At 42.0% G+C, this 12,828-nt stretch overlaps 1 long non-coding RNA gene across 1 annotated transcript; it reads right to left on the bottom strand.

Annotated features, from left to right (window-relative positions):
- Positions 1–2,670: 2,670 nt before the first annotated feature.
- On the bottom strand, positions 2,671–12,502 carry LOC122464860. The gene is made up of 3 exons (XR_006289254.1): positions 12,452–12,502; positions 4,880–5,038; positions 2,671–3,739 (listed from the first exon to the last, which is right to left on the bottom strand). It is a non-coding gene; the product is annotated as an uncharacterized LOC122464860 (long non-coding RNA).
- Positions 12,503–12,828: the final 326 nt, after the last annotated feature.

Below are 12,828 nucleotides of genomic sequence, written 5' to 3'. Positions count from 1 at the left end.
AATTCAAGCTAGACCATCATAATGGTCCCTTATGGCCTTAAAATCTTTGAAAGCAGTTGAGTCAGGGTGAGTGTATTTATCTTAAGTACACCTTTAATTGTATTTTACTATTAAAAAGCTCCATTTAGTCACAGTTGACTAATGAGCCTTCACTTTTGCAATTATTCCAGTTGTTGCACACCTATTTAATCAGCACTGTTGCAGACAATGGCCATGTTATAAATATAGATCAGACTGGTAATTGTGAGTAACAAAACTATAACTCTGTCAGAGTTTTGCTGACAATGTAAAACCTGGGAGGGAAGCTTAAAATTTCTATGTTTTGACCAGGTTCCCTTGAAAGAATCATATAATGTTAAAATCAGACAAACTTTGAATTATGGAGTTATGACTGATTCCTAGATCTGTATCTTCCACATGCTACTAATGCTTTCTTTCCCTGATGTTTAAGTCATCTTCCATTTTTTCCCTTCCCTGTTGCTGTCCCCCATCTTATTTTTTCTCCCTATTGACACATCCTGGCCCTATTTAATTTCCCTTGGTCCTTTTGGGTTAGAAGGGACCTCAGGAGGTCATCTAGTCCAACCCCCTGCTCAAAGCAGGACCAACACCAACTAAATCATCCCAGCCAGGGCTTTGTCAAGCTGGGCCTTAAAAACTCTAAGGATGGAGATTCCACCACCTCCCTAGGTAACCCATAGACGTCAATGGATTTATTCCGTACTTGCGCACATGTGAGGCAAGACCAGAGTCAGTCCCTTCAAGTATAATAAGATAAGTACAGTCAATAAAATAATTATGGCCAATTGAAACATTTTTGCTTGGTATTTTGTGCAAGAGTTCACTCCATCCCATAACACTGTCAGCCAAGAAATAGCTAACTACTCTTCCTTTTAGAAGTATTTGATAGCCAATACATGCAATTCCCCACAATCACAGAAGGGGGAGCTGATGTTTCATTTTAGAGACTAGAATTACTAGCATACAAAGGCTTCTGTCCAGTGTAAAGCAGGAAGAAAGATAATCAGCAACTCTGAGATTTGCTCTTGTAATCTTGCTAGCTCATGCTATTTGATGCTTTATTTTCTTCAGAAGAAAAAGGATCCTTCTTGCTGGAAACAGTTACAGTAATGGATTGCACAGAACACTACAGCCACATGCTTAAAATCTTTCCGGCTTGAAGGACAAATTCTAAGTAATATTGCAAGCTATCCATAAAATGCTTACTACCTGATGTCTATTACTAGAATTGCAGTTTTTTCTGCTTTGAATCTTCTGATGCTAGTTCCTCCTGTGAGTCCCATTCAAAACTTTGCTTTCTCTGCAGTTTACCAAAATGAAATAAAATAAAGCCTCATTAAAGAAAATGAGTGTGTATACATATATGTATATTACATTAAAAATCCTAGATTCTAAGAACATTAAGGGTGAAAAGTCAACCTCTCAAAATTTGGGAAGAATCAGACTTGCCCACGCAACCATAATTCCTCACCTTGATTAGTGTGCATTATGTACAGCCTGTAAATACAAGATCACATACTATTTTTTCCACAGGATCTCTGCCTCACTCCGTGCCCATGATGGATGGTATCATGTTGAGTAATATTATTTTATTGTTTCCTTGTGCTCCACCATCTGTCTCCACCTGTTGTCTCTTGTCTTGTATTGTCATTGTTGTTAATTGTCTGTACAGCACCTAGCACAATGAGGTATGGGGCTCAAGCCGACAACTCAATACTACTACAACTACTAAGAAACAGCACCCACAGACAGCAAAAGCAGCATGAACCTGCAGCTGGAGCCCTTACTCTACTCTTCAGTTAAACAGCCACCTTAGCCTGAGTCCCCTGAGCCTGAGTCAGCTGGCATGGACGAGATGGTGATGTCTAATTGTAGTGTAGACATGTCCAGGACCAATGCCTAAGACCAAAAGCAGGACCAATCCCCGATTTTTGCCCCAAATCCCTAAATGCCCAGGTGTGATGAGGTGCACTGATTTGGTTGCAAATTCAAAATGAGTTGTTGCTGAATAGAACAAATTGATGTATTCGTCTGATATTCTGCTGTGAGATCTTGTTGATTCTGCAGTGAGCTCAGTGCAGCTGCACTCCTGGGTCTGTCCACACTTAGGTCATTGCAGGATTGGGCCTAATTTGCCTTGTCAGTGCAAATAGCTCCAAAGACTTTTTTCTTGGTGGAAAAGGTGACTCTTTCTCAATCAGTTAGAATATTTTTGAGAACTTTTTGACATATGGAGTAACTTACTGTGTTTCAGAAAGAGTTGAGATACCTCAATATTACTAGTCATTTTGAAAATCACAGCCATGTCCTCACTTCAGTAATGCCTTCACTGAGCTATCTTTTAGAGAACTAAAATTCAAATCAATGTAAGGAACAATAGATTTGTGTAGCAACTAATTTTAACTAAGGTATAGCCAAGTGAATTAGGAAATCTGAAGAATCATAATTGTTAGCATTACCCAATCAACAGATAAAGGGCAATCAGTAGTAATAAGAATATCAAAGTCTACAACTGGCGTGTAAGCACACTAGTCTCTAAAATGGCCTATTAGTAAAGCTGCTTGGCAACTTTAAGAACAAATTTTTTGAAAATGTCCACATTTCAACATTGTGACCCTTTTGTATGGTACAAAATGGACCCTTTTTTTAAAAAAAAAAATATGTATCAAAACTGTTATGGAAACGAACAGAATTTTTCATTTATCAAAACCTGTTGGTGTTTCCTTGTTTTGTTCTCTTTCTTTTTGGTAAGTTTCAGTAATGACTTCCATAAAAAAGTTGATAAAGTCACAATTATTCTAAATGAAATATTTTGGAAAATAATCAGTTTTTTACTAAAATTTTCATTTTTTAAAAAAAGGCAATATTTAGAGGGAAAAAACTTTCGGATAAAATATTGACCAGGTATATTATTAGCAAAGTGATCTCCATGTTAACTGTAAGAAGACAATTAATTGTTTAGTATTTTTATAATGGCAAAAGTATACTGAAGAATTTCTTGGCACTTTCTGGGAATCATCACTGGTGCTCTTGATCCCTAAAATATGCTAGAAGGAGGACACAAGCAGTGACCTTGCCTAGGGCGTGACTGTGGGGAGAGGGAAGGACACTGCCAGACAATGACCATTCCAAAGATTACTGAAAAAAAATCCTCTAGCCACTCAGATTCTCCCAGATAGATAGAAGTACATTACTGACCCCTTCAGACCTCTCCAGTGAGGGGTGTGTAGAGTACGGGCACAGTAAGCAAGGAGTGCAGAAGGTGAAATGGCCAATGGGGTACGAGGAAAGTAGTTGCATGAGGCTTGATAGAGTGGGCCCCTAGATCTCCCTTTCATAGGGAGGCGAGGAGTTGAGAAGAAGGTTCAGGACCCTCCCCAGTGGCAGTGGTATTGGAAGAGGTAGTTACATCAGGTACAACTTTATTATGGATCATTTGAGGTGTATAACATCTAAAATATCATTACCACCATGGGAGGGTGCTCTTGTACTAACACAGTGGAATGCTGTCATTACATGTAAGTTCATGGGTGCTCATTTATGAAAGGTCTTTAAATGTAACCCTCAGTAGCTGCCAGGCTGTCCACTGTAAGTGTGATTCTCACTTCTCTTGAAGTCCTGCTGCTGTATGCTGTGCTGGCTGTTTTGAAGTCTCCTACTGCAATTTGCACTATGCAGTCTGGGACACTGGAGCAGCAGATGTGCACAGATCCTTCAGCTGGTAGAGAGAAGTGGTATGCTGTTAAATCATAGCTGTGAACAGCACAGAGAATTGGGAGGAAAGTCAATTTCACTTTATTTTTATGTCAGTTTTTTCTATGCAGGCAGGTGCCGCAGTAATAATGGCCATGATCTACAAATCTTAGGCAGGCAGATGAAACTGCAACTGTCCCATTAACAACTAGCATGGAAAAGCTGGTTCTCATTGACAACCCCCACTCTGGCCAGCTGGGTAGAAAATCTGGGACTTGCTCCCCATCTAGTTCAGGAAGGCCAAGTGAAGGTTCTGCTACCTCTCAACTCTCCAGAGAACTGGATGAAGAACTATGCTAATACCACCGGATGTCATGGGAAAGGTCTCTGGCAGTTCCCAATTCCATCCAAGATCCCTCTGGCAATCCCTTGGGTTTCTTTCCATGTTCCATGTATTAGAGCCATAGTTGCATGGGACACTATTCACAGCTCCATACTGTTGTAGGACATTGCAGTACTGCAATCTTAGAATTTGCAACTGCACATATATTATATATTATGTGGGTTGTGTGGATTGATTTGCTTGATTTCATTTCATACTTACAACAGCAGCAATTAAATCACACTGAGGATGAATCATTTGGGGAATCTGAACAAAAAAAATCTTCAATCATTTGTTACTTGTTGAAAAGCCAAAAAAAAACCCTTAATTATGGTGTGTTTAATGCATACAGAATATTCCCCTTCCCAAAAACTTAAAATGACTAATGCGATCTGGCTCAAACTTTACCCTTTGAGCTGAGTGCAAGAAGATTAGGTCCAAAAGAGGAATAACTTAGAAAGTTATGAACACAAGGGACCAGATACTCAACTGGTGTAATCAGCCACACTCCATTGACTTCAAGGGAGTGAGATCAATTTACACCGGCTGAGAATCTGACCCAGTTGTGTTTAATGGAAGTGACAAAGCACTGCAGTAAACACTATATGCTATTCTGTATGCTAATTTAATAGTACCAAATGTATAATCCTAAAGAGCTGTCTGATCATGGAAGAGAACAATAAATATAAACCTCTCAATTTGTGATAGTTAAGAGATAGTTCTAGAAGTTATTGCTGAGTTGCAGGCTGTATAGTTGGAAGATTATGTTAATGAATTTCATACCTGCTTTTGGTGGATGAGTAATGACTTTACATTTCTTATTCTTATTCAGGAATTAGCAGGGTTCCATTACATATTCATGGATGTTCTATCTTCCCTGGGTCACTTTAATTAACCGAAACAATGGCAGATGACAGAATAATTGATCTAAAGTACAGGTAGCTGTGATGACAAATTAGAAATAATTTTAAATGCACACAGCAGATGTATTGCTAATGGATAAGTAATAGACCGTACATTTTACACAGGAATATATAGAAAGTTGACTTACCTTTAAATAAATGTAACTACCTAGGCAACCAACCACTTCTTAACAATTAAAGAGACTTGCATAATGCCAGATGTGACAAGTGACTTCTATTTCCTGCAGTTCATAATAGCTGCAGAAGTATTTAGTCATCCGTTAACCAAAACCATATTCCAAAAAACGTGGGGAGGACAGAACTGGAGGTGAAGTGTGAGATGGTAAAAATCAGCTACTGAAAACAGGCAGAAAAAAAAGTGCATAGAATTAGGATTAAAAACACTCACAATATTTCTTTCCAGCTGTCTATTGCACCAGTCAGTAGTTAACCATTCTGCTACACCTAATAAAGACACTTAGGTATTTGTGGAGGAAGAGAATACTGGTTGTTTTTCAAATAGTCTCTGAAGGGGCCAATCCTATAAGCAGACCCATACTCCCCATTGACCTTAGGCTGGACCCAAACTACCCATGGACATCAATGGGACACTACGTAAGCAGACTTGCTTTCAGAATTGAGTCCTTACAGTGTTACATTCTTATGGCCCAATACTTATACCCCTATACAGGCAAAATTGCCACTCCCATTGACTTCAATACGAGTTTTACCTTGCTAAGGAGTACAGGGGGGTTTGTCCAGGGCCAACGTTACAGGTGGGCGATTTAGGCAACCAACATACTAGGAAACACTATTTCACTTGGAGGGTGGTGAAGCACTGGAATGGGTTACCTAGGGAGGTGGTGGAATCTCCATACTTAGAGGTTTGACAAAGCCTTGGCTGGGATGATTTAGTTGGTGTTGGTCCTGCTTTGAGCAGGGGGTTGGACTCCTGAGGTCTCTTCCAATCCTAATCGTCTATGATTCTATGAACCAGGGTGCCATAATCCGGGGGCACTGTGGTCATTAGGCAAGGAGCAGGGTAGGCATGGGGTGCAAGGCCGTAGAAGGGAGCTTGGGGCAATGGGGAGGAGGTAAACTGGGGAGGCAGCGTGAGCCAGAGCGGAAGGGTGAGGAGCTCAGGGAGGCAACGGGTGCCAGAAGCATTGGAGATGGGGAGGCAGCAGGGGCCAGGGTGCCAAAATGTATGTTCGCCATTTTCCCTAAGGCTGTCCCTGGGTTTGTCTCCTCGAACTTCATATTCTAACTCTCGTTACTTTATGGATGCAAGAATGGAATTTAAGTTGCTGCTAATGCAATCTGGAGTAAGTGATATATATTGTATGCCATGAAAAAAAGTGAATGGCATCTTGGAATGGTAATTGTTAATGGTGCTTTTTTAAACATTTTTACCCAAAGTTTTACATTTCCTATTTTTAAGCCTGATTAGCTTGGGCTGATTGATGCTGGCTGATGGATGAAATGAATGTCTATACTTGACAATACTTTGCCAATGGTTGACTTCCTGCACAGGCATTTGCCAAAGAGACAGTTTGTCCTTTCTGTCAAAAATACCTCATCTCTGTATTTTCAGAGATGTGTTGATGTATAAAGAAGACTGATCATGATGGATTTAAAAATTAAACAATTTTCTCCTTCTTTCACAGGATTTATCATTAATAAGACAGTGTGGTTTTAGTTCTTACAGCAATATACAAAATTCAGAAAGCCTAATGTAAAGAACATTTCTTTGTGAATACCAAAAAAGTGTCTCTGATAATGACATTGAAAACTTGCATGTTAATTTTATGAGTGCAAGTTGAACGCACATAACTGAAAATAATTAGTTCACTTTTAGGAGAGTTATCCATGCTAATAATTCATCTACTAAGTAAACATATTTAGGTAGAATACTACTAGTTTGAAAGCTGAAGTCAGAGAAAACTCAGTAGAAAAGAATTCAGACATATGCAATTATTTCATCATGCAGCTAGTGTTAGAATAGACATTCGGTTGAAGTTTTTACCAGGAATATTTCCCACATGAATTTGATTGTTTTTGGCAATATGTGTTCCACTTTCCTTTAGTCATCTCTGGTGCCAAACTCCTAGAAAATGAATAGAACTTCATTACCCACATGCTGTATGTTGCAGTCCAACATTCTGACTGTTGTATCATCACAAAACATATTAGAAATAGTTAGCCTCAAGCAGCCAACTTCTGCTTTTGGTTACACCTGTGAAATCCCCTGACTTTAATGGGGCTGCAAAGGTGTAAACTAAAAGCAGAAGTTGGCTAAAGAACTCTTATGACACCTTCTCTAAACTGACTGCGTGGTCAACTTCTTTGTGGAACCTATCTACCTTGTTCACATAAACATTGACAGACTACATGGTGCTGTGGGGTAGCATAACAGTTTCATCATCATTAGTTTGGGTTGGATGAGTTGCTTTCTGTGGGGAATCAGGTCATCCCAAATAAGTGACAATGAAAACTTTATACCATAACACTATATACAAAAACTATTTTAGAGAGTTTTAAAAAAATATTTGGGATTAAATTTGTCTCTCTCCACCTGTCAAGCCTTAGTTATTATCACTCCAATTAAATAGGGCTCAAAGGAAACATTCTCTCTCTCGTTACAGTGATTTTTGTGTGGGCAAGGAAAGGTGTGCAGGTTTTTTGTTTGTTTTTGTTTCATTTTTTAAAAACAGTTAAATGGTCTTCATCCAGGCCAGGGGCTCTGAGTTAGCTTGAGAAGACTTCCAGGGAGCCCAGCACAAAAAGAGCAACCATCCAGCATGTGTGCAGCATCCTCGAAAGCATCACCAATGGACAGTGGGCTGTCCTGGACATCCTAGGCATGGTTGACCTTGGCACAACAAATCAGGCCACACCTGAACTTACTAAACTACCTCCAGTGGCAGTGTGGGAGCCTAAAGTCAGGTAGCCATTCATCTGTTCTGGTAATTATGTAGGCGTTTATGATCGTGGGAGAGGCTCTCTCCAATTTTGTTTACTACTGTGAGCTGCTGATTTTATCAACTGGATGGAGATTGTGCTACACAGATGGTGGCAGGGAGCATTCTATATATCCCTGAACAGTGACAAGCACAGCATTTGCTGTACCTTGGTGATCAGTTTGTTGGAAGACAGGATGCCAGATGTTAGGTGGAGACGTATGGTACCAGTCCAAGCCAATATAACTTTTGTTGGCTTCATTGTATTTATGATAATTCTCATTGTATGATAAACTATTCTGTTTCCTGTTGATAGCTCAAACAATATTTGAACCGCATGTTTCAGGATAAAGGATTGCCGTGTAATGAACATGTTGTTCACTGACAAATAATGGATATTAATCAAGTTCACTCCTAAAATGAGCTTGGATTCCATGGTGATTGGCATGCTATAAATATCTAAAATAGATGTGTTAACCATGCAGAGTATGTCTATTCTATATGCCTAATTTTGGTGAAACTGTCAGCTTTGACCAAAGGAGAGCCATTAACCTTCATGGTGATGCTGATCATACATGGAGACTTAGCACTGTGGAATGTCCAGGACCCACAGCAAGTCCTCTAGTCAACATGCCTGGATTTATTATAGCTACCAGGCCACAGAGTCTTCTGAACAGAAAAATCCTAGCAGTGTTAGAATGCAGAAATCACCTTATTTTCTGCAGAAAATACCAATTCATATGTGAATCAACTGTTCTGCTGCTTTTCCCTGTCCCATCTTAATGATCTGCATTCATTCTTATGTAAGAATAGAGTTTATGGAGTTACACTAGTGATTAATCTGTTCGGGTATTTTTAGTAAGGTGTCTTGATTATAAAGGACCAGACTCTCTTTCCTTTACGCAGATAGAGGAGTACTTCCATTCACTGCATGAATAGTGCCACTGAAATCAATGGGACTACTGGAGGAGTAAAGTACCACTCAGTGTGAGTAAGGGCATGAGATTCTGGCCCAAAGTCTGGGTGAGTGACTGATAATGACAAGTCAGACATTTCCAGTGCTACTTGTAGAGCCAATCAGACCATTTACAATAAAATTTCATTTAGTTCAAATATGATCCTTCTGTTGAAGCTGGAATGTTTTGGGGAGATGCATTAGTTCCAGCAAAATCTTTCTTTGTTTTGAGAGCGAGAGAGAGATTATCTCACAACGCATAGCCTGATGGTTAGGTTCAAGTCCCTGTTATGGCTCATTGAGAGTAATCTGGGATGAAAAACTCTTGTGAATCAGGGAGAGCAGATGCTCCCAACCCTCAAAAGCAGTTCTCTCAAAGCCATCAAGCTTTGTAAACATGCCCCTTCCCAAACAGAAAAGCTCAGGTTTCAGTACAAAAATGGGCATTTCAACACAACTCTTTTTTTGAAAGCTTTCTAGAGGTTTTGGTTTTTGTTCCAATGAGGAACAAAAAAAAAATAAAAAAAAATTCAAACCTCACATGCTGACACAAAACAGAATGGTTGTCCCCTGGCTAGCTCTAACTCAGGGGTGGGCAAACTCTTTGGCCTGAGGAGTACATCTGGGTATGGAAATTGTGTGGTGGGCCATGAATGCTCACAAAATTGGGGTTGGGGTGCAGGGCAGGGTGAGGACTCTGGGGTGGGGCCAGAAATGAGGAGTTCAGGGTGCCAGAGGGGGCTCTGAGCTGAGGCAGGGGGTTGGGTTGCCAGGGGGTGAGGGCTCTGGTTGGAGATGCAAGCTCTGGAGTGGGGCTGGGGATGAGGGCCTTGGGGTGTAGGAGGGTGCTCCAGGCTGGGACTGAGGGATTCAGAGTGTGGGAGGGGGCTCCGGGCTGGGGCAGGGGATTGGGGCATGTATGGGTGGGGCTGGGGATGAGGGGTTTGGAGTGCAGGAGGGTGCTCCAGGCTGGGATCTAGGGGTTCGGAGGGAGATCAGGGCTGGGGCAGGGTTTGGAGCATGTGAGGGGCTCAGGGGTGCAGGCTCCGGGCAACGCTTATCTCAAACAGCTGCCAGAAGCAGCGGCATGTCCCCCTCCAGCTCCTATGCGGAGGTGTGGCCCGGCAGCTCTGTGCTGCCCTGTCCACAGGAGCTACCCCTGCAGCTCCCATTGGCCACAATTCTTGGCCTATGGGAACTGCGGGGGCTGCCATGCTGCTGCTTCTGGGAGCTGCAGCATGTCTGCATGCCGTGGCCCATGACTCTGCTCCCTGGTTGGAGCATGGGAGCGGGGTAAGCCCCAGACTCTGCTCCCCAGCGGGAGCTCAAGGGTCAGATTAAATCATCGGGAGGGCTGGATGTGGCTTGAGGGCCATAGTTTGCCCACCCCTGTTCTAAATAGTAGTGCTCCTCAGCACCCGAGACCTCTAACAGGTTAGCTAATTCTAAGTATAGGAAAAACAGGCTTGCCATGCCTGCAACAGAAGACAGATCTGTCAGCAAGTCAGTATTTATCCATACGCTGCAGCACCTGTTTCAGCTGGAGTGAACCAAGCATAATTAGTGCTTGGAGAAGGTACTTGACTGGGGACTTCTGTAAAGGCTTTGGCATCTGCCAGTACTGGGAAGTTGTCTCCTTCATTCTTCCCCCTTTGAGATAGCTACCTAAATTACATCCTCCTGGACTGCTGCTTTGAGGATGGTCATTCACCTCATCCAATTCCTATAAATCACCTGTCCAAGATGAGAAATGAGTTTTTTCGGGAAAAGAGTTATGAGGTTAGGGAACTATAGAGGGAGCAAAGCAGCCTTTGCAAAGCTGGAGAGTGGCAAACTGTTGTGAACTACAGGTAGAGTTTATATTTCGGTTGATATATATGTGTATACTTTATATTTAGATTCTCGTTTGGCTTCAGTCTTAGGATTGGCACAAAAATAGAAACAACTGTAAAAGCCTCAGTTATTTACAGCCATGATGCAGCTCACATTTTTTTAATATCAAGAATTGAACATTTTTTCAGTACCAAATTGGAAGTCATGGCGTGTTAGGCTGTGGGAATGGATGTTTGTATTGGGTTGGGGGCGTGGGATTTGTTTGTTTAAAACTAGATGAGCCACTCCAGTTTTTTTATTGCCTTTCTAGTAGTCATGGAGCAGAGCAAACATTTATGTCTCTATATTTCTCATTTTCTGCCTGAGTCACCTAATGCTATCAGCAAAATGATCCCTTCCTTTAAAGGGCATATAAATCAAAGATTTAGTCAATGCTCTCTAAGAGGGACACCCATTTGTATCTAAACTGTCCACCTACAGAAGCAATGTATGTACAGTATGTGCATTCTTAGTGGCTTATCAGCTCTGAAAAGAACTGATTAACTGAGAGCAGTAAAAAAAAAAAAAAAAAAAAAAACAGAGCCTCCACAAAAATGTGGAAAGATTGACTTGCATCAGAGTTCATCAGAATAAATTTTTAACTTGACCAAATTTAGGGAGAGGCAATGAGGATAATTTGGATCATGGTTTCCTTCCCCCCCGCCCCCCATTGCTTATCTTGATTTCAAACAGATCCATTCTTACATCTTCAATCTCTGCTAAAATTGAGCTGGCAAAGAGAAGCAACAAGGAGCCTTAGCTGGAGCACTATCTGAAGATTTTATCACCTCCTTTCAGAAGTTCCACAAAGCAGAAGGGCTTCAGGACTTTTCAAAGAAGTCTCAATAGCTGTTCTTGAAGCAGATTGTAAATTGTGTGTGGCTTTGAATATACGTATATATAAGAGTCTCTAATAAGGGGTTTATGGAAAAAAGGGGCTATACCAGAAAATCAAAGATATTTCATTTTTATTGATGTCTGCATGATATTTTCCATTATAGTTTCATGTTGGACCTAATTGTGCTACCCCTTCTCTCACAGAATAGTACCATTTGATTTCAGTGGAATTACTTGTGTAGCAATATACTACTCACTGTGAATAAAGGTGAAGCAACTGCACCAAAAGTGAGGATCCTGGGCTGGTGTAAATCAGTGTAGACCAATTGATTTTAGAAAAGATGAGCTAGTCTGGCCCTCCTTGCTTACTACATAATAGTAATTACCTGTTCTACAGGACTCGTGGGAGTCACCATATTTATGTAAACCCATGAGCAAAGAGAACCCTAGAGGGATGGAGCTCTGTAGCGAGTGACAACTCTCTGGTGTGGTGCCTCCTGCTGGTCATCTCAGGAATTAGCTTTTTCCAGCCTTCAGAGCACCCTCTGCAGGCCAGTGTCTTGCCTGCTGCTAGCCCCATGTCCCTCCCAGATCCCGGTGCCCCTTTACCTCAGGGCTCTGCCCCAGCAGCACCCCCACACTCTGGGTCTCCTCTCCCTGGGGAACCCCCAACCCTCTAAACCCACCTTGCCTCAGTGGCAACTGAGGGTCATCATCTAACCCTCACTCACTGGGGCAGACTGCAGTGTAACAGCCACTCATCATTGGCAATGGGTTAGGACCTGCTGCCTTTGCCTATCCCTGGGCCACCCCTCTGCAGCCCCAGTACCTTTTCTGGGCCTCTACCAAGGGCTGCGGGTTTACCAGGCTGGAGATCCCTTTGCCCTTCCCCAGCATTGCTCTACTTCAGTTACTATCTTCTCAGACAGCTATCCCTACCCACTCCAGGGCTAGAGTGAGACTCCTACTTCTGGCCCACAGTCCTCTTATAAGGGCCAGCTGGGCCCTGATTGAGCTGGCAACAGCTGTGGTCAGCTACTCACTCAGCTTCCCCCAGCTGTTCTCACTCCTCTTCCCACAGCCACAGCCCTCTCCAAGGCTGCTTTTACTATTGGCTCCCCAGGGCAGCCCTCTCCCAGGGCTGTTTTAACTCCTTCAGGGCCTCAGCGGGGTGACGACCCCGCTTACAAGCTCTCACCTCTTTGC

This window comes from Chelonia mydas, chromosome 3 (genome assembly GCF_015237465.2).
Source record: "Chelonia mydas isolate rCheMyd1 chromosome 3, rCheMyd1.pri.v2, whole genome shotgun sequence".
NCBI lineage: Eukaryota > Metazoa > Chordata > Testudines > Cheloniidae > Chelonia > Chelonia mydas.
The sequence above is the reverse complement of the archived record's forward strand: the minus strand, read 5'-3'. Positions and strand labels throughout refer to the sequence as shown.